Source organism: Symphalangus syndactylus, chromosome 18 (assembly GCF_028878055.3).
Source record: "Symphalangus syndactylus isolate Jambi chromosome 18, NHGRI_mSymSyn1-v2.1_pri, whole genome shotgun sequence".
NCBI lineage: Eukaryota > Metazoa > Chordata > Mammalia > Primates > Hylobatidae > Symphalangus > Symphalangus syndactylus.
The window spans coordinates 37,346,357-37,368,445 of record NC_072440.2 but is presented as its reverse complement, the minus strand read 5'-3'; the positions used below and the strand labels follow the sequence as shown (position 1 = coordinate 37,368,445).

At 41.2% G+C, this 22,089-nt stretch overlaps 1 protein-coding gene and 1 pseudogene across 4 annotated transcripts in view; both read left to right on the top strand.

The window, feature by feature from the left end:
* KIF2A (kinesin family member 2A) overlaps positions 1-22,089 on the top strand; it is an 89,294-nt gene that overhangs the window by 23,316 nt on the left and 43,889 nt on the right. The window lies entirely within an intron of this gene.
* On the top strand, positions 1,967-12,478 carry LOC129468395 (CREB-regulated transcription coactivator 2-like; annotated as a pseudogene).

The window sequence follows — 22,089 nt, the reverse complement described above, 5'->3', positions numbered from 1 at the left end:
TTTGGGTAACCCGACCTTTCTCTCTGGCTGCCCTTAACATTTTTTCCTTCATTTCAACTTTGGTGAATCTGACAATTATGTGTCTTGGAGTTGCCCTTCTCGAGGAGTATCTTTGTGGCGTTCTCTGTATTTCCTGAATCTGAATGCTGGCCTGCCTTGCTAGATTGGGGAAGTTCTCCTGGATAATATCTTGCAGAGTGTTTTCCAACTTGGTTCCATTCTCCCCATCATTTTCAGGTACACCAATCAGACGTAGGTTTGGTCTTTTCACATAGTCCCAAATTTCTTGGAGGCTTTGTTCATTTCTTTTTATTCTTTTTTCTCTAAACTTCCCTTCTCTCTTCATTTCATTCATTTCATCTTCTATCAGCGATACCCTTTCTTCCAGTTGATCGCATCTGCTACTGAGGCTTCTGCATTCTTCGCGTAGTTCTCGAAACTTGGCTTTCAGCTCCATCATCTCCTTGAAGCCCTTCTCTCCATTGGTTATTCTAGTTATCCATTCTTCTAATTTTTTTTCAAAGTTTTTAACTTCTTTGCTATTGTTTTGAATTTCCTCTCGTAGCTCAGAGTAGTTTGATCGTCTGAAGCCTTCTTCTCTCAACTCATCAAAGTCATCCTCCATCCAGCTTTGTTCCGTTGCTGGTGAGGAACTGCGTTCCTTTGGAGGAGGAGAGGTGCTCTGTTTTTTAGAGTTTCCAGTTTTTTTGGTCTGTTTTTTCCCCATCTTTGTGGTTTTGTCTACTTTTTGTCTTCGATGATGGTGATGTACAGATGGGTTTTTGGTGTGGATGTCCTTTCTCTTTGTTAATTTTCCTTCTACCAAACAAGACCCTCAGCTGCAGGTCTGTTGGAGTTTACTAGAGGTCCACTCCAGACCCTGTTTGGCTGGGTGTCAGCAGCGGTGGCTGCAGAACAGTGGATTTTCGTGAGACCACAAATTCAGCTGTCTGATAGTTCCTCTGAAAGTTTTGTCTCAGAGGAGTACCCGGTTGAATGAGGTGTCAGTCTGTCCCTACTGGGGGGGTGCCTCCCAGTTAGGCTGCTCAGGGGTGAGGGACCCACTTTAGGAGGCAGTCTGTCCGTTCTCAGATCTCCAGCTGCGTGCTGGGAGAACCACTACTCTCTTCAAAGCTGTCAGTCAGACAGGGACATTTAAGGCTGTGGAGGTTCTCACTGAGTTTTTGGTTGTCTGTGCCCTGCCCCCAGAGGTGGAGCCTACAGAGGCAGGCAGGCCTCTTTGAGCTGTGGTGGGCTCCACCCAGTTCGAGCTTCCTGGCTGCTTTGTTTACCTAAGCAAGCCTGGGCAATGGCGGGCGCCCCTCCCCCAGCCTCGTTGCCGCCTTGCAGCGTGATCTCAGACTGCTGTGCTAGCAATCAGCAAGACTCTGTGGGCATAGGACCCTCCGAGCCAGGTGCGGGACACAATCTCCTAGTGTGCCGTTTTCCAGGCCCGTTGGAAAAGCGCAGTATTAGGATGGGACTGACCCGATATTCCAGGTGCCGTCTGTTTCCCCTTTCTTTGACTAGGAAAGGGAACTCCCTGACCCCTTGCGCTTCCCGAGTGAGGCAATGCCTCGCCCTGCTTCGGCTCGCGCACAGTGCGCTTCACCGAGTGTCCTGCACCCACTGTTAGGCACTCCCTAGTGAGATGAAACCGGTACCTCAAGCAGAAATGCAGAAATCACCCGTCTTCTGTGTCGCTGGGGCTGGGAGCTGGAGACCGGAGCTGTTCCTATTCGGCCATCTTGGCTCCACCCCCCCAAAAAAAAAAAAAAAAAAAAAAAATCTTCTTTTCTTTTCTTTGTTTTTTTTTTTTGAGACGGAGTCTCGCTCTGTCACCCAGGCTCGAGTGCAGTGGCGTGATGTCGGCTCACTGCAACCTCCACCTCCCAGATTCAAGTGGTTCTCCTGCCTCAGCCTCCCGAGTAGCTGGGATTATAGGTGCCCGCCACTATGCCCGGCTAATTTTTGTATTTATAGTAGAGATGGGGTTTCGCCATGTTGGCCAGGCTGGTCTCGAACTCCTGACCTCAGGTGATCCGCCTGCCTCGGCCTCCGAAAATGCTGGGATTACAGGCATGAGCCACCATGCCCAACTGTAAAGCTTTTCAATAAACTTTCATTCCTGCTATGAAAGAAAAAAAAAAATGGGTAAAGGACATGAACAGATACTTCTCAAAAGAAGACATACATGTGGCCAACAGGTATATGAAAAAATGCTCAACATCACTAATCATTTGAGAAATGTAAGTCAAAACTGCAACGAGACACCATCTCACACCAGTCACGATGGCTATTATTAAAAAGTCAAAAAAATAACAGATGTTGGCCAGGTTGCAGAGGAAAGGGAACACTCACACACTGTTGGTGGAAATGTAAATTAGTTCAGCCACTGTGGAAAGCAGTGTGGAAATTTCTCAGATAACTTAAAACTATTCAACCCAACAATCCCACTACCGGGTATATACACAATGGAAAATAAATTATTCTACAGAAAATAGACCTGTACTCATATGTTCATTGCAGTACAGTTTATAATAGCAAAGACATGTAATCAACCTGGATGTCCATCAATGGTGAACTGGTTAAGCTGGAGCTAAACATTGGGTAAATAGCGGACACAAAGATGGCAACAATAGACCCTGGGATTACTAGAGGAAGGAGGGTGGGAAGGTTGAAAAACTAGCTGTTGGGTACTCTGCTCACTACCTGGGTGATGGGATCATTTGTATACCAAACCTCGGTGACATGCAATTTACCCATGTAACAAACCTGCATATGAACCCCAAACCTTAATAAAAGTTAAAAAAAAATGCCTCTGCAGACCAAATATTTCTCTTGGTTTCTGATCTACCTTTTAGCTACTATCCCATGTATTTCCTGCCAGTATCTTAAACTTACCAAAAACGGAATCCATTGCCTTTATCCCCATGTTTCTGTATTTGTATTCTGTCCACTGGTTAGTAGAGACACAATATATCTGGTTTCTCAATAGAAATCTTATTGATATTGCCAGCTTCCCTCATTCCTTGAGGATGTTTGCTCCTGGCTCACCCACACCCAGCAAAATGACCTTGCTTGTCATTTCACCACCAAGAAATATAAACAACCGGTAAAGAACTATAAGTCAGCCACATTTACCCAACTACCAGCATCTGTGCCTATGACTGCCTTCCTTATTTTGCTGTGGACACATTTTTTGTGTTCCTGTTTTATGCCCCTTTCCTCCACTTGTACGCTGGATCTTGTCTCCTTTCACCTGCCCAGTCACAACTTCTTTGGTCTCTCTGTGCTGCATCAACAGTTATTTTCTTTACTGGGTCATTTCCATCAATATGGAAATGCTGTTATTTCTCCCATCCGAAAAAAAAAAAAAAATCCTCTTAGGCTTGGTGTGGTGGCTCACACCTGTAATCCCAGCACTGGGAGGCTGAGGCAGGCGGATCGCTTGAGCCCAGGAGTTTGAGACCAGCCTAAGCAACATGGCGAAACTCCCTCTCTACAAAAAATACCAAAGGTTAGCAGGGCATGGTAGCACATGCCTGTGGTCCTACCTACTCAGGAGGCTGAGGTAGGAGGATTGCTTGAGCCAGGGAGGTGGAGATTGCAGTGAGCCGAGATCCAGCCACTGCCTCAAAGAAAAAACAAAAACCTCTTGACTACTCTCACTTTTAGGCATTGCTCCTGTTTTACTTGATCTGTTAGCAGCATTTGACACAATTAATTCACTCCCTTTCTTTTGAAATACCTTCACTTAGCTTCTGTGACTACTCTTCTGATTTTTCTTCCTTTTCTCTGCTAACTTCTTGATCTCCTTTGCTGGTATCTCATTTCCCTGACCTCTATACAGAACTTTAAAGATCAGGACTTCTACCCTCATTCACTTAGTGGTCACATCCACTTTGTTGTCACATCCACTTTGTTTGTCTTAAAAAATACTGTCTATATAGGTGTTTTGCAAACCTCTTTTTCATTATTGCTCTGCCTGAAAAGCCTTTTGACTACTTCATTGCCTAATCACCGCATCGCAGTGAGATTTCTCTGCATCTATTTATGGGTTGTAGCCCTTCGGAGAGCCACAAACCATTGTAATATCTAAGATCTGCCCTTCCAAAGAGCCAATTTTTACCACCTTGAGGATATCACCCCCGCTGAGAATGCATGATTTGAATTGACAATCCCCAAGCTTTTTTCTTCAGCTTTGACCAACTCCAGTCTATTAGAGAGCCTACTTCATATCTCCACTGGACAGATATCTTAAACTTCATATGTACAAAACCAAACTCATAATCTGACTTTAGCCTTTCTTGCCACACGGAGCTTCAATGATCTCATTCTTCTGTATGTACCTTTTGTTCTGGCAGCACTGAACTTGAAATATACATTTTACCCTAGTGGTAAAAGGGCTTAGAAGAGTGATCATTTATTTTCCTAACCGAAATTGCCCAGGCTTTAAAAGTAGAAATTTCCATGACTCAGGGTCACTATCATCATAATCTTCCCATACGTAGAGTGGAGCAGGAGTTGGGATGACAGAGTCCTGGGGGGGATAATAACATTGCACTAACTTGAAAAACATTCCACAAGATCCCTGTCTCATTAGGATGTATGCATAAGAGAAGATGATATGTACATGTAGCTGTGAAAAGTTCACAGAATAGCACAGCTGTATTGGTATGAAATTCCCTTTTGGCTAAATAAAAATTTAAGCCAGGGAACAGTTAGATAGCATTGTTCAGTGTATTCAGGAGAACACCTGGGAAAGACAGTTCTTCAGAATTTTGAACTATTGGCAACATGTTGCTTTAACAACACCACTGTAAAAGTCTTTGGTATTCTAAATAGGAAATCTTGTATTCTTTAACACGTAAGTAAAGATACATTTAGTATATTCTGTTATCCAAAGGAATGTGGATATGAAGAATAGCCTTTTAGTTAAGGCTCATGGGTTTTGAGATTTATTTAGTTAACATATTTAGTAAACTTCATGAAGTGTTATTTCTAGTACTGTGTATTTTTTTTTTTTACATTGTTACTATTTTAGCTAGAATCGTAATCATATTACATCGTGATTTTAGAATTTTGGTTTTTATGTTCTTTTTACAAGTGGTTTTGGATGGTGTTTTAACTTTCCTTTTCCCCAGCCCCAAATATGCTGAATAACATCAGGAAACCACAGTGATTTAATACTTTTTTTTTTTGAAACGGAGTTTTGCTCTTGTTGCCCAGGCTGGAGTGCAGTGGTGCGATCTCGTCTCTCTGCAACCTCTGCCTCCGGGGTTCAAGCGATTCTCTTACCTCAGCCTCCCGAGTAGCTGGGATTACAGGCATGTGCCACCACGCCTGTCTAATTTTGTATTTTTAGTAGAGACGGGGTTTCACCATTTTGGGTCAGGGTGGTCTCAAACTCCAGACCTCAGGTGATCCGCCCGCCTCAGCCTCCCAAAGTGCTGTAATTACAGGCGTGAGCCACCGTGCCCATCCTGATTTAATACTTTTTAATGCTATCATAGCTCTTTATGACATCTTTCTTATTACTGTTATGCAAATTCTGAATGAAACTTTTCTAAAAAGCTGCACAGTGGGCCCTTCTAAATAATAATGCTGCCTTAATTGTTAGTGTGCAGCTCAACAGATCCGAAGTTTCCCCGTCACCCTATAGAAACTGAGCACTATTTTTTACATCCCTTTTCAAAACAATAGATGAGGTAAGAATTTGAAAATTCATAGTTTGTTTTCAATATGAATAAAATTTGTCCCATTTTTAAGTTGTATTTTCTTAATGAAAATCTTAGCTATATCATTTCCTTTTTTCTCTCCTTGTTCCAAACTTTCAGGTTTGTGTTTAATGTCTAAGAAAGGAAATACTAGAACTTTCAATTTAGTTAAAAAACAGTAATATCTTAAGTGTGATAAACCAAACAGAAAGGTCTCTATGTTTGGCAAAGTCACATTCCCCAGAGATTTACTAAACAGCAATAGCACTGTTACCAGTGTCAGCTGAGACATTATTTATGTCCTCCTCTAATGGCTTCTTGTTCCACTAAAGCTATTGAAGAAGGTGTAATGCTACATAGTCCTCATGAAGGACTCTCCTCACTGCTTAGATTAGCTAACACAACCTGAATATCAGAATTTGAGACTTTGACTTCTGCTGCTGATCTGCTGTATGACCTCCAACAAATCAAATTTCTTTCTGTCCTCAGTTACTGGTCAGTGGCACCTAGGAATAAATTGACATTTACTGTTAGATTATAAATAATAACCGCTTTGAGGTGGTTGGCAAAACCAAGATATAATGTGTGACTATTAGTGTAGTTAACATTACTGTGAATATTACTGTGTAGTTAACTTCCATTTTCTAAATAATGCTTTTTTGTAGCATCCCTGTCCTTTTAGTCTATTTTAAAGCAGCATTTGACAATCTTTGTTTTCCCAACTTTTCTCCATTTTGCGATTATGATAAGATTATAATATTATAGACATATTAAAGAGGGGAATTGTTTTCATGTTCTTGAAGGAGCATCCTTTTAGAATTCTTTTAATAAGCTGAAGAAAGGAATTGTATCTGTTTTAAAAGACCAGTCTTAAGACAAACCTCTTTAGACAATGAAAGCTTATTAGCATGTTTTTCTACGACTTAACTTGGAAAGATGGCAGCAAAATTTTTGAATTTGCGTTCTACAGTGGCAGTTGGTTTAATAACTAAATATACAATTGATTGGAACCACTATTTTATGTACCTAATTATTATTTAAGAAAAATGGGGCCGGGCACAGTGGCTCATGCCTGTAGACCCAGCACTTTGGGAGGCAGAGGTGAGCAGATCACTTGAGCCCAGGAGTTTGAGACCAACCTGGGCAACATGGCAAAAAGCTGTCTGTACAAAAAATACAAAAAATAGCCAGGTGTGGTGGCAGGCACCTCTGGTTCCAGCTACTCGGAAGGCTGAGGTGGGAGGATCACTTGAGCCCAGGAGGCAGAGATTTCAGTGAACTAAGATTGCACCATTCAACTCCAGCCTGGGTGAGAGTGAGAAAAAGAAAGAAAAAAAGAAAGAATAATGGAAAACCTGTTATTTAAGACAGGTTTTGATCAATCACCTGATATGAAGTGGCAAAAGGTTTTACCGTCAGTGTGTTCTAAGATAATTTATCTGGTGTGGAATGACTTGGAAGAAAGTATTTCCTTCAAGTATCTGTTTACCAACCACTTTAAGTAAACTTATGTATTTTACTCATCTTCTGGAAACAACATTGTTCTGCCAGACACTTGGTCTGAATATGTGATTTTACAATTCAGAGTAATATTTCTTTGTTCTTCTGGGAATGGATATTTATGCATGTTTTCCTCTTAGTCTCTGCTTGAGAGGTACAGGAGACAACTAGATTTTATTAGCATATTTTTAAAAGTCTATTAAAAATGCTTTTAAATTATTTAGTGGTATTCTGATTGGAAATGGAAGGGGTTGCTAGAGGTTTTATCAAGAATAGACACACTATATATTTTAATTTATTGGCAGGTAAGCTAGATTTTCCTATTAGTTTTCATTACATGGCTGTATACATATGAATCACCGGTGACTACTTTTTAAAAATATGTGTACAAATTTTTAAATTATATTTTTTTGTAGTAATATTGTATAAAGCATTGATCTGTTATATTTTTAAATTTATCATACTTAAAACAGATTTAAACAACTTCAAAGGGTTTGGAAATAGCCATTATAAACAATCTTATAACTGAAGTTTTATTTTTACTAATAATTTAAGTTGTGTTGTTCTTAGGCATATTTAGGTTTTGAAATTTTTATAAAGGTCTAGGCCGGGCACAGTGGCTCATGCCTTTAATCCCAGCACTTTGGGAGGCCAAGGCAGGCGGATCACCTGAGGTTCGAGACCAGCCTGACCAACATGGAGAAACCACATCTCTACTAAAAATACAAAATTAGCCAGGCGTGGTGGCGCGTGCCTGTAATCCCAGCTCCTCAGGAGACTGAGGCAGGAGAATCGCTTGAACCGGGGAGGCAGAGGCTGCGGTGAGCCAAGATCGTGCTATTGCACTCCAGCCTGGGCAACAAAAGCGAGACTCTGCCTAAAAAAAAAAAAAAAAAAAAAATTTGTTTTCTGGGATTGCAGGCACGGTGGCATATGCCTGTAATCCCAGCTACTTGGGAGGCTGAGGCAGGATAATTGCTTGTTGAACTTGGGAGGCAGAGGTTGTGGTGAGTTGAGATCGTCCACTGTACTCCAGCCCGGGTGACAGAGCGAGACTCCATCTCAAAAAAAAAAAAAAAAAAATTATAAAGGTCTTAATGTCTTAAAAGTATGAAGAGAAATTTTTATAGAAACGTCTAAAGGGGAACTGATAAAAATAATGTTCACTTTGGGGGAAGACTTGCCATATGTATGGTCATATACCACAATTCTATGATTAGGTAGTTAGAAATAGAAATGAAAAAAAAAAAAACATAGAGTTTGTAATCCTAGGTATGTCAGAAACAGCTGCAACCTTTTAAAAAACTGCTTGGATCTGAAAAGAATTGATTGTTGCTTTTTTGTATTTTTCCTAACGTTCTACTACTATATTTTCTTAATAAAATACATATTTTTGTTAGATTTTTAATATTCTGACTTTTAAATACTTGTAATGAAATTTTATTAGTATTCTTGGCTGACTTATTTTGGCTCTTGTCTCCTCCATTTGCAACCAAATTATACTTTATATGCCAGACAAGGTTTATGCCAGCCTAATTGGTTGCTGGCATTTCTTAGCCTCACAGCTGCTGTGAACTCAGCTGTGAACTAGAAAACATATAATAGGATCCTGTTTTCAGAGACCAAAAGGCAATTGTCAACATGTAAAACTTGTTTTTGACAGCTCAATGAATATATGAGCTTTTATGACAAATAGCACTAATACCAGATCTTAAGTAACTATCTTAAAGATTAGAAAGTCTTGAAATATAAATTCTATGTATTTATTTTTATTCACTGAAGCAAAGGTGGCTTAAATTTGCATGTATGTTCTGTTCAGTCATTTGTGGCTTTTTTCTTTTTAAAAATCATGTATCTTGATATTTACCAACAGATATTAAAAGTTGAGATCTGAACTGTTTTCCCTTTAATTTCGCCCTAACAAAAAGTTGAGCCTTAAGTGAAGTAAAAATGTTTCTTAAAATGAGCTAAACATGAAATGGCTTTGATTAAAGATTATATTTCAAAATATTTATTATATTTATATTTGATTTAGCAGATTTTATTTTTATAAATTTTTGACATCTAAGTTTGGGGTGAACATTACTTTTATATTAAGTTAAACCATATGAAATTGTCATTTTTTTAGGTCAAATAGTTGAATGTAGACTAAATGGAAAAAAATGGCAGTGTATCAACATGAACTCCCTAACCAAATTCAGAAATGTAACTAACCACTGTGAATTACCTTTGTATAAGTAAAATATCATCATGTGTGATCAATAAACAATGAGATTAACAAATCAGATTTATATATAGTAAAATCTTTTCTTCCAGTGTAATTGCTTTTTGCCCATTCCCACCGTTTTCTTCAACATTTTCTTAAATATTTAGGGACTCTCAGCAGTAAGCAAAACAAAGGCTAAACAAATATATGAGAGGCTATAGAAATACATTGAGGACAAGCAAACTTTGTTAGTAAATGGCTCATACTGAATATGATAAAAGCATCATCCTATACCTACATTTTGTATCACTTTGATACTTGGCATGATTTTTTATGTCTACCGTGATTCTAACAGTCTATCGATTATATTTGGAATGTAGCTCCAAACTTTTCTTGCACATTCTTTTATTTAAAATGTGAATTGAGTTTTGTCACATACAAATATAAATCTTTCCTTACATAAATATTTGCCAGAAAAATCTTGCATTGTGAGAAAAGTACATTTTAGGAGGTTTTGGTATTAAAAACCAAGAGGTGTTCTATTGGGAAAATAATGATTAGGGAGCTATTCTGCAGGGTTTGCCTGTACTTTCCAAAACTGTTTGTGAGGCTGAGGCGGCAGTCGCTATGACTGGAATAGGATGCTGGGAGGTGTTGAGGGAGGAACAGTGGCTTGTACTGGGAGGGTGTCAGGAAGGAACGGGAGGAAGATGGCGACATCGGGGGCAGGGGCAAATGAGCCTTGTTCGGCCACAGCCTTGGCTTTCAATCTGTGCAAGTTTAGTGAGATCACGCTGCAAAAGCAGTGTCAGGCTGAGGACACAGTGGCCCTCGAGGAAATGATAATGGACATCAGTTACACACGCAAAAACTGCAACTGCCATACACAAGGAGCTCCCGTTATGGTGGTTCTCTGCCAACACCCTACCACACTAACAGCTCTCCCTATAGTCCTGCCTACTTATCTCCTCCCGAAGTGTCCAGCTGGTGAAGGACTATCTCCTGGGACAATTTCCCTGCAGAGAAGGGGTACCTGTTTTGCCCAACATCTGTATTTAACAGGACAAGCTCTGACTCTGCCCTTCACACAAGTGTGATGAACCCCAGTCCCCAGGATACTTATTCAGGCCCCACACCTCCCAGCATCCTGCCCAGCCAACATTTCAGGGTGGTAAAATGGACTCCAAAGTACCTGCTATTGAGGAGAAGTTCTCCTAGGTGACAAGCATTTGCTGAAGCCATGGGATACTTAGAAGCTGTCATCACCCTCCTCCTGACTCCGGTCCTAATGAAGTCCCTGGAATTAATATCTTTCCTTCTGGCCAGCTTGCCAGTGTGCCTGTCCTCCCACCTGCCATGAAGACTGGATGTGGGAGGAGGTCCCTACCTGACCTCCCCAATTTGTACTTTCTGCCAGCACTGCCCACCCCCCTGGACGCTGAGGAGACAGCCTACCCTAGCCTGAATAGGGGCAACAGTACCTCCAATTTGACTCACATCATGACTCACCTGGGCATTAGTGAGGGCCTGGGCCTGGACTTGGGCCCAGGTCATGATGCACCAGGACTTTGTTCACCTCTCAGCCACCCATCCCTGCAGTCCTCCCTAAGCAATCCTGATCTCCAGGCTTCCCTGAGCAGTCCTCAGCTCCATCTTCAGGGCTCCCACAGCCACCCCTCACTATCTCCCTCTTCCTTGGCCCACGATGCCCTGCCTACTACCTTCCTGGGCCACCCCTCACTAAGTACCCTGCACCGTCTTCTCCTCCTCCTCCCTCTCTTCCTCCCCCTCTTCCTCTTCCTTCTCCTCCTCCTCCTACTCCTCCTCTTGTCCTCCACTTTATTCTTCATCTGCCCCTACCTTACTCAACCTCTACTCCTGGGGCCTTCCCGCCACCACTGCCTTGTACCCCTCAGCCCCCTAAGTTTGCCCACAGGTCCAGCCGATGCCAGAAGGTCCCAACAGCAGCTACCCAGTTTTTGCCAATGTCACCCACCCTGTCTTCCATCATTCAGGGTGTCCCCCTGGAGACCAGTAATCTGCACACCCAGCCACACACCCCAAAGTCTCTACAGCAGCCAGAGCTGCCCTCTCAGGTCTGCTCAGCACAGCCCTCAGGTGAGTAGCCCCTGAGCAGGCAGTTGGATTATGGAATACTACCCACCTCGGCCCACTGGGCTTGGGCAAGTCTTCACTGGCCAATGAGTGACTTCAGCCTGGGGAACTGGAGCAGTTCAGCATGGAGAGCCCATAAATCAGCCTGGTGATGGATCCCCCTGGCTTTTCTGAAGGGCCTGGATTTTTAGAAGATGAGGGGCCAGTGGCTGGCCCTCAGGATCCCCACACCCTCAACCACCAGAACTTGACCCACCACTGCTCCTGCTGTGGCTCAAGGCCTAACATCATCCTCATAGGAGACTCCTCCCCAGGTTTCTCTAAGGAGATTGCAGCAACCCTGGCTGGAGTACTTGGCTTTGAGGTGTCAGTAGCAGGGTTGGAGTTGGGGCTAGGGCTAGAAGATGAGCTGTGCATGGAGCTACTGGGCCTGGAAGGGCTATACATGCTGAGAGACCCAGTGCCCTACTGCCCGATCCTGCTCTGGAGCATTCATCACCATCCCTCTTCTTGGCCTGGTCCCCCATTACTGTCTGTTTCCTCCCTTACCCCAGCTAGTAGAGACTCCACTGTGTCCCCCGATCCTCTTTGTAGCATGAACGAAGGATCCCAAGAATGAGAAAAAGCAAGGAGTTTGTCCAGGTGGCCCTTGAATTCTGTAACAGGGGTGGGCCTGGAGGAGCTCAAGGGAGGGTCACAAGCACTTGTAACTTTGAACCAATTGCCTGGAGGTCAGAGCCTGTTGGAAAGTTGGGGATATAAATGGGAACCTGGGAGGCAGGGCTTGTCCGGATTCCTAGGGATGGGCATTGCCAGCTCCTCCTCACCACCCTTTCGCCTCTCAATGGAGAACAGTGCCACAGTGGGTATTATTTTTAATTAAATATATTTTAATAAAAAAATTGAAAAACTCTTTGCAAGTGTTTTTTTTTGTTTTTACTTTACCCCTAACAGATGACATTTTCTATACTAATTTATCTTTACAACTAGATTGAAACACAATGGAAAACTTTTAAATATGTCTCTGGATTTTAAGTTTTAAAAAGCCATAGAGTTTTTGAAACTATAAGTTATCTTTTATATGGTAGTATTGATTTTATATAACAATGTAAACTTAGAATTTTCAAATCTCACCTCATTTTCTATGACTATGACTTATGACTTACAGATGGATTGAGGCTTCTGGTTCAAAATAGTATAATAAAGTTCATGTATTGGCATCCTTCTGTCCCAAACACATAAGAGGAAACCAAAAAGGCATAGCTGAGCTCAAAAACAAGATCATGGATTAGTAATGGAACAGGAATTCTAAGAGATGGGTGAGGCTGAAGCAGGCATGGATGTCAAAAGTTTTGATTCCTATAGGATGATGTGGGAGAAAGAGACTTTAAAGGAGAATCAGAGTCAGGTCCACTGTTTGAAGACAAGGTTATGTGGCTCCTCTTAAAAATGCTGGTTTTTAAATGCTGCTGATTTGCTCCTGGAGCAAGATGTATAAGAAATTTTCCATCAAGGAAGGCAGCCCAGTACAGTTATGGTAGAAATACAGGGGTATTCAGCCACTGTGCACTGGGAAAGTCATACCAATTATTGTGGCTTTGTCTGTTCTGATTGGTCAGTTATCTCACCTTTAGAAATCATGAACAGGATACCTAGAAAACCTCCATGTCTGGAATTTGAGAAACATTTCTTAAATAACTCATGAGACAAAGAATCATGAAAATTAGAAAAATAGCTGGAACTGAACAATAACAAAAAAACTACATGTAAAAACTTGTAAGATGCTGCTAAAACAGTTCTGGGAAAGAAATGTGTAGCTTTAGCAGCTTATAAAGAAAATAGAAAGAATAAGGATGGTGAATGACTTAAGCATTCATCTTAAGAATTTAAGGGGAAAAAACAGTAAAATATGCCCAAAGTAAGTTGAAAGAAAGAAGTAATAATAGCAGAAATTAAGTACATAATAACACCTAATAAAAAAGACTCAACGAAGTCAGGTTTATTCTTGGAAAAGACAAATGAACAAATCCCAGGTGAGATTAAGAGAAAAAAGTTTACCAAAATACTAGGAATGAAAATGTGGACATCATATCAGATGCCAGAGGCATTAAACAGATATGAACTTGATGCCAAAAATGTGGAAACTTTATCTAAAACTCTTAGAAAAATATAATTATGAAAACAATAAAAAACTAATAATTCTATAATTATTAAGGAAATTGGATCTTCTTATAATAATGCAAAGCAAGATGGTTTAACAAGTGCCTACCAAATACTCAAGAGTCGAATAATCTAATTTCACACCAACTATTCTAGAGTACGGAAAGGGAAAACTCTGCCATAGAAAATCATTTTATGAGATTAGTAAGTATAACCAGCCGGGCGCGGTGGCTCATGCCTGCAATCCCATCACATTGGGAGGCCGAGGTGAGTGGATCACCTGAGGTCAGGAGTTCCAGACCAGCCTGGCCAGCGTGGTGAAACCCCCTCTCTACTAAAAATACAAAAATTAGCAAGGTGTGGTGGCGTGCGCATGTAATCCCAGCTATTCAGGAGGCTGAGGCAGGAGAATCACTTGAACCTGGGAGGCAGAGGTTGCAGTGAGCTGAGATCACACCATCGCACTCCAGCCTGGGTGACAGAACGAGATTGTCTCAAAAAAAAAACGATTAGTATAACCATGTTACCAAAATCTAATAAGATTGTTATGAGAGGCTGGGAGCAGTGGCTCACACCTGTAATCCCAGCACTTCGGGAGGCTGATGCAGGGGGATTGCTTGAAACCAGAAGTTAAAGACCAGCCTGGTCAACATAGCGAGACCCTGTCTACAAAAAATTCGCCAGGCATGGTATTGCATGCCTGTAATCCTTGCTACTCGGCAGGCTGAAGCAGGAGGATCACATGAGGCTGTAGTGAGCCATGATCACACCACCATACTTCAGCCTGGGCACAGAGAGAGACCCCCGAAATCTTAAAAAAGAAATAAAAAAGTAGCTTTGAGAAAGGGAAATTGCTGGCCAGTATCAGTCTTAATTAATGATATAAAAATCCAGAACAAAACAGACAATGCAATTCCAATCAGAATCCCAACAGATAGTGTTTTGTGATTATTGGTTTATATGATTTTTGGAACTTCACAAGCTGATTCTAAAGTTTATACAGACATGCAAAAGGCCAAGAAGATCAAAGAGACTCTTAAAGAACAATAAGACAGGAGGGCTTATTCTATATTTCAAGACTGAATAATAAGCAAAGCTATAATACTAAGTGTAATTTTAGTTCAGGGATAAAGAAATAAACTCATGCATGTATGCTTGAACTATGACACAGGTAGTATTGCTGATAAGTAGAGGGGAAAGGAGATTTTCAGGAAATGGTCCTAGAAAGGAAATTGTGTTATCATACAAAAATATCAAAATGCCAACGGATTAAGGTCCCAAATATGAAAGGTTTTGTAAAATTTTATTTATTTAGTTGAGTCGGAGTCTTGCTCTATCGCCCAGACTCGAGTGCAGAGGCACCATCTTGGCTCACTTCAACCTCTGCCTCCCGGGCTCAAGCAATTCTCCTGTCTCAGCCTCCCAAGTATCTGGGATTACAGACACCCGCCACCACACCTGGATAATTTTTTGTATATTTAGTAGAGTTAGAGTTTCACCATGTTGGCCAGGCTGGTCTCAAACTCCTGACCTCAAGTGATCTGCCCACTGCAGCCTCCCACAATGCTGGGATTACAGGCCTGAGCCACCACATCCGGCTTATAAAACTTTAAAAGAAAATGTAAGAGACTGTTTTAGGGATCTCAATCTTTGGAAAAATTTCATAGCATACCAAAAAACAAAAAAAAAATCCATAATGGAAAAACATATATTTGACTACATTAGAATTAAGAATTTAAATGCATCAAAAGCACCATGAAGAACATGAAAAGATAAGCCACAACTTTGTAGGAAATATTTGCTATACATACAACAAAAGATTAATACCAAGAATATAGAATTCCCATAGAGAAGTAGCCAAAAGAAAGAGGCCCCAACACTCAAGTCAGTACTCAAAGGCCTGAATGGCTAACAAGCACAAAAACAGGCAAAACCTTATTAAATCGGAGAAATTAGAACCATAATATGATACATTAAATCTGACTAATATTGTTTTCATGAATGTGGAGTAATTGCTAGGGGGATTACAAATCATTATAGATACTGTGTGTTAGGCCCATCTTTCGTTGCTATAAATACTTGAGACTGGGTAATTTATAAATAAAAGAGGTTTAATTGGCTTGAGGTCTGCAGGCTTTGCAGGAAGCATGATGCTGGCATCTGCTCAGCTTCTGGGAAGGCCTCATGAAGGCTAAGGGGGAGCAGGAGCAAGAGAGAGGGAGATGCCACACACTTTTAAACAGCCAGAGAACAGAACTCACTGTCGTGAGGACAGCACTCATCACCAAGGGGATGGTGCTAAACCATTCATGAGAAATCCACCCCAGTGATCTAGTCACCTCCACCATCCAATCACCTCCACTGGGCCCCACCTCCAATATAGGGATTACAATTCCACATGAGATTTAGGCAGGGACGAATACACAAACTATCACACAGCTACTATAGATAGGAAGCATCATGGCACTGAAGAGAAAAGTTTTATATATGTGGACTCAGTTATTCTGTATTTCTTCTCTTATTATGTATCTTAGAGAAATTAATGCACATTTGTACCGGTACACATATGTAAGAATGTCCGTAGCATCATTGTTCCTAATAGCAGAAACATAAAAACAACTCAAATGTCTGATAGTAGAATAGATAAAATGTGGTATATTCATGCAATGAAATTCTATATTGTAGTGAAAATGAGTTAATACATTTTATATATACAACATAAATGAATTGCAAAAAATAGTATTGAGCAAAAAAAAAAAAAAAAAACACAAGTCTTAAAGTAGTGTTAATCCATGCATATGCAATTTAAAGAGAAGTAAACTGTTTAGATTTCTGTGTGTGTGTGTTACATTGAAAGGTGATAAAACTATAAAGAAAAGCCAAAGTATGATTATCTCAAATGTCTGGGTAGTTACTTTTAGTACTTTTTTTTTTTTTTTTTTTTGAGGTGGAGTTTTGCTCTTATTGTCCAGGCTGGAGTGCAATGGCGCGATCTTGGCTCACTGCAACCTCTGCCTCCCAGGTTCAAGCAATTCTGCCTCAGCCTCCTGAGTAGCTGGGATTACAGGCACGCACCACCATGCCCAGCTAATTTTTTGTACTTTTAGTAGAGAGAGGTTTCACCATGTTGGCCAGGCTGGTCTCAAACTCCTGATCTCTGGTGATCCACCCGCCTCAGCCTCCCAAAGTGCTGGGATTGCAGGTGTGAGCCACTGCGCCTGGCAGTTGTTATCTTTGGGAGGGGAATGTATGGGGTTTCAAAAGTGTTTTTTAACCTAGCTGGTGGTAGTTACACAGGCGTTTGCTCTATTATTATTTTTCTTTAATGTAGAAGTATATGTGATATAATTCACAGTAAAGTAAATGGTGAATCAAAGAGAGTCAAAGGGCAATGAGTTAGTGAAGATGGAGTACAGGAGTTTTCTCAGGTGGATCAGAGAAATGGGATGGTATTGGAAGGCCACATGGAAAGATTGTTGCATTTTCTAGGGGAAGATATTTCTAGTCCTGATTAGTCTTATTAACATCTATGCATGATCCCTATTAACAACTGAGACTTGAGCATCTCATTGTTCTCCCCCTAGTGCCATCATTCTCCCAGTCATCCAGGCTTGAAACCTTCTTGTTATGCCTATATGTTGTCACCATATCATGACTTTTTCCTTTGAAAAATTTTTCATGTATCTTATTATTGTTTCTCTTATTACTTAACACCTTTGTTAACAGGTGTTTACTATTTGACTTTTGAAATCATTGGATGTCTTTGTTAAAAGAAAGAAAAAATAAAAATTTAAAAAGAAAAATTATAAATTTCTATTACAATTTAAAAGGAGGTATTTGAGTAGCTCAATGAAAAGCCATATATAAGACAATTAAAAAATATTTAAAGTCATATTGGGCAAAGTTGGTTTTTAAAAAGAAAATAACATTTTTTAGAGACATCTTTTGGTGCAAATAAAAGCCCCATGCTGCACTGGTGTTGCAGGTAGTGTAGATGGTTCTAGTTTTCTGATTAATTGGCAAAAAGCAAATGCTTAAGACTGTTTATTCATTTCTTATTGCTGGAATTTCATATTCACTTGTTGGATGAGTAAACTGGATTATGGTAGAGATAAGCCAACATAATTCTCAGTCCTGCCCTGCTCAACCTCTAGAGTTTAGTCTTAGATCAGATGCTTTTGACTCTGCAAACTTGTGATTTAAGGCTTTCTGGATGTGTACACTGGTGGTTGAGGTCATAGAGGTTCCAATATTGAGGAGACTGCTGATACTGGATGTTGTCTCCTTGATTTTTTTTTTCCTTTTTTTTTTTGGAGACAGGATCTCACTCTTGCCCAAGCTGGGGTGCAATGGCACAATCACAGCTCACTGCAGCCTTGACCTCCTAGGCTCAAGCAATCCTCCTACCTCAGCCTCCCAAGTTGCTGGGGCTGTAGGTGGACACCACCATGCCCTGTTGATTTTTAAATTTTTTTTATGGAGTTGAGGTCTCGCTATGTTGCCAACCTGGTCTCAAACTCCTGGGCTCAAGCCATCCTCCTACTTCTGCCTCCCAAAGTGCTGGGATTACAGGTGTGAGCCACTGTGCCCGGCCTCCTTGATTTGCTTTATCCTCTCATTGCCAATCTCTCTAGCCTGTCTCTGGAGATTAAGGTCTCTGTGAATTTGTGACCTGTAGTCCTGGTACATATTTTGCTCCACTGGCCCACCTTTTTTTTGCACACCTAGTTATGGTACATTAAGTCACTCCTTGCCCAGAAGGGTGGAAATACCATGGTAGATGCCCAACAATAAGAATGGTTGTGTTGGTCTTGCCTTTTGGAATATGCACATATTTTTCTCCATTCTCATTATTGTGGTAATTCTAGTGGTAATTGCATGGAGATCCACCTTGGTAACTCATTTCTTTTTTCTTTTTTTTCAACTAGATTTGATAGCTAGGTGTCTCATTTCTTTAACCTCAACCACAGCCTCTTCATTTCCTGCTGAGGGTTATTCTTCACAGTAGTCTGATTCAAATGCATCTTCCTTAGGCTGAAATATTTCCTTCCTTTCTGTTGATAAAACCATATCAATGTTTTATTAAACTCTTTTACTTTCTCCAAAACTTTTATTGCTATAATCTTCTTGTCTCCACTAGTGGGTATTAGTATGTTGTGCGGCTGCCACGGGCAGTTGAGGAAAGAATGGCTGCCAGGTCTTAGCCTCCCTATTCATGTTGTAGAGATGGTGATTGATGTGGGGCTTGATGCAGCAGTGGTAGGCTCCTCCCAGATTGTGATGGTGACTGGGCTGCTTATGGCTCTCTGGGGTCCACTCTTCATTTCCACTACCAGTTAAACTCATCCTCTTTTTCATATGCTGTGGCAACCATGCAGGTGCACTGCTTACATGTCTCTCTAAGAAAGAATTTCAGTTTCAGGGAGTGCAGTTAGCTGACAACCTCCAGTTGTTAGTACCTTCAGGGCCTTTAGGTTTGGGGTTGAGAATTTGAATTTCCTGGGAAATCCACAGCCAGTGACAGAGCATGGCATGGATAATAGGACATATCCATTTTGGCTCAGTGCAGGACTCCTCTAATGGGCAGTCTTGCTCTGAAGCACCCTACTGGGTTGACCAAGACTTTGTTAGATCTGCATCAAGGTCTGAGGCTTTCTCTGCTCAGTCCTGCTTCACAGCCACTTCCTTCATAGTTTTCAAATCTGCATCATGGTCTGAAAGTTTTCATTATTTTTTATTTTTTATTTTAATCTTAATTTTTTTTTTTTTTTAAGTGGAGTCTCACTCTGACACCCAGGCTGGAGTGCAGTGGAGCGATCTTGGTTCACTGCAACCTCCACCTCCCGGGTTTAAGTGATTCTCCTGCGTCAGCCTCCTGAGTAGCTGGGATTACAGGCGCCCACCACCACACCCAGATAATTTTGTATTTTTAGTAGAGACTGGGTTTCACCATGTTGGCCAGGCTGGTCTTGAACCCCTGACCTCAAGTGATCTGCCCGCCTCAGCCTCCCAAAGTGCTGGGATTACAGGCGTGAGCCACTGCACCCAGCCTGGTCTGAAAGTTTTCTGTGCTCAGTCCTCTTTCCTCCCCCTTTTATCTTTAGCAGTAAACCTCTTGTACTCCCAACTCTCTCATCTGCTTCTCAGAGGACTTCAAATGACACATATCACTTCCGCTGGTTATTTACCTAATTTGTCTCTAAAATTGAAGTAAGGATTATCTAATTTCCCTTTTTTAACTCCCTTTTGACTCCTCCCAGTATTTTTTTAGGTCATCAATTTCACCCACCCCCAGCACCTGCATCACCTCTAATGCCCATCTGTATTAGTAAAAGGCACCACTGTTTACTCAGTTGCTTTTACATCTTTCACATTTAAGTTTGTGACCCATCTTTTGGGGAAGTGGGGGGAATGGAGGTGGTATTGTGTGAGACAGGAATCAGACAATTAAAAAGGAGTGTCTTTAGTAAGGCATGAATGAGGTCACAGGTAATGTGGGTCAGATCATGTAGGGCTCTGTTGTAAGTCATTAATAGGTCATTGAAAGGACTTTAGCTTCTACTCTGTGTGAGATGGGGGAGACATTGGAAGGTTTTGAGCAAAGGAGTAATATCTGACTTACTTTTTACCAGGAACATTTTGGCTGCTCTGGAGAATAGACAGAGGGCAGAGAAGTTGGAAGCAGGAAGACTAGTTGGGAGAGTATCACAGTAATCTAAGTACAAGGCATTGGTAGCTTGCACCAAGATGATAGCAGTGAAGTTGTTAAGAATTGGCTCATTATCTGGGGGCAAGACTCAAGCAATGTCATTTTATTTTGTGAAAGCTCCCTAGGAGTTTCTGGTACACATGAGGGTTGAGAATTTGTGTTACTGTTTATTTATACATTTTTATAGGAATGCCTGGACTTCAGACATATAGACATCTTCATCAGCTTAATTGGAGTGAGTAGAGAAGCATAGTGATTAATAGCAAGTACTTTTAGATCTGACCAAGGTTTAGATCCACGCTACTTATTCACTGTGTAACTTTGAGCTTTATTTTTCTCATCTTTAAATGCAGTTACCGGCTGGGCACGGTGGCTCATGCCTGTAATCCCAGCACTTTGGGAGGCCGAGGCGGGCAGATCACGAGGTCAAGAGATCGAGACCATCCTGGCCATCATGGCGATACCCTGTCTCTGCTAAAAGTACAAAAAATTAGCTGGGCCTGGTGGCGCACGCCTGTAGTCCAGCTACTCAGGAGGCTGAGGCAGGAAAATCGCTTGAACCTGGGAGGTGGAGGTTGCAGTGAGCTGAGCGAGATCGCACCACTGCACTCCAACCTGGTGACGGAGCGAGACTCCATCTCAAAAAAAAAAAAAAAAAAATGCAGATACCTACTTTGTAGGTATATTTGTTATGATTAAATGAACCAATGTGAATTAAATGAGCTAGTATCTGACATATTCATACTTAAAAAGTAGTAGCTTAAAGAAATCTGACACATGAGATGATAAAAATGTTAGGACTGATAATGCTCAGTGTTGCTGAGGGTGTGGAGGAATAGGTCCCACTGTTGGTGAGAATGTATACAAAGGGCAGTTTAGGAATATCTATCAAAATTTCAATTTTCGTGACCCACTAATTCTCCTTCTAGAAATTTTATTTGTGGAAGCATTCACACCTATGTTCAGATATTCAGTGCAGCATCTTTTAATGGCAAACAGTTGGAAATAATACTCCTAATAAAGGAATAAATTGTGATATATTCATTTATGGAATGCTTTGTGGTTATGAAAAATAATAGGTAGGTCTATACATACTGTCATGGAAAGATCACTAGTATGTATTTTAGTTTTTTTTTTAAAAAAAGCAACACCAGTATATCATTTGAGAGTACTTAACATCCTCACTATTTGAAATCTATAAGATTATGTTTATTGATTACTTATGTGGATTTTTATATGAGCTCATATAAAAGGTAAGCCACAAGGCCGGGCGTGGTGGCTCACGCCTGTAGTCCTAGCACTTGTGGAGGCCAAGGTGGGCAGATCGCTTGAGGCCAGGAGTTTGAGATCAGCCTGGCCAACATGGAGAAACCCTGTCCTCTACTAGAAATACAAAATTTAGCCGGGACCAGGAGTGGTGGCTCATGCCTGTAATCCCAGCACTTTGGGAGGCCGAGGAGGGCAGACCACTTGAGATCAGGAGTTCGAGACTAGCCTGGCCAACATGGTGAAACCCCGTCTCTACTAAAAATACAAAAATTAGCCCCGTGTGGTGGCACGTGCCTGTAATCCCAGCTACTTGGGAGGCTGAGGCAAGAGAATTGCTTGAACCCCAGATGCGGAGGTTGTGGTGAGCTGAGATTGCTCCACTGCACTCTAGCATGGGTGACAGAGCAAGA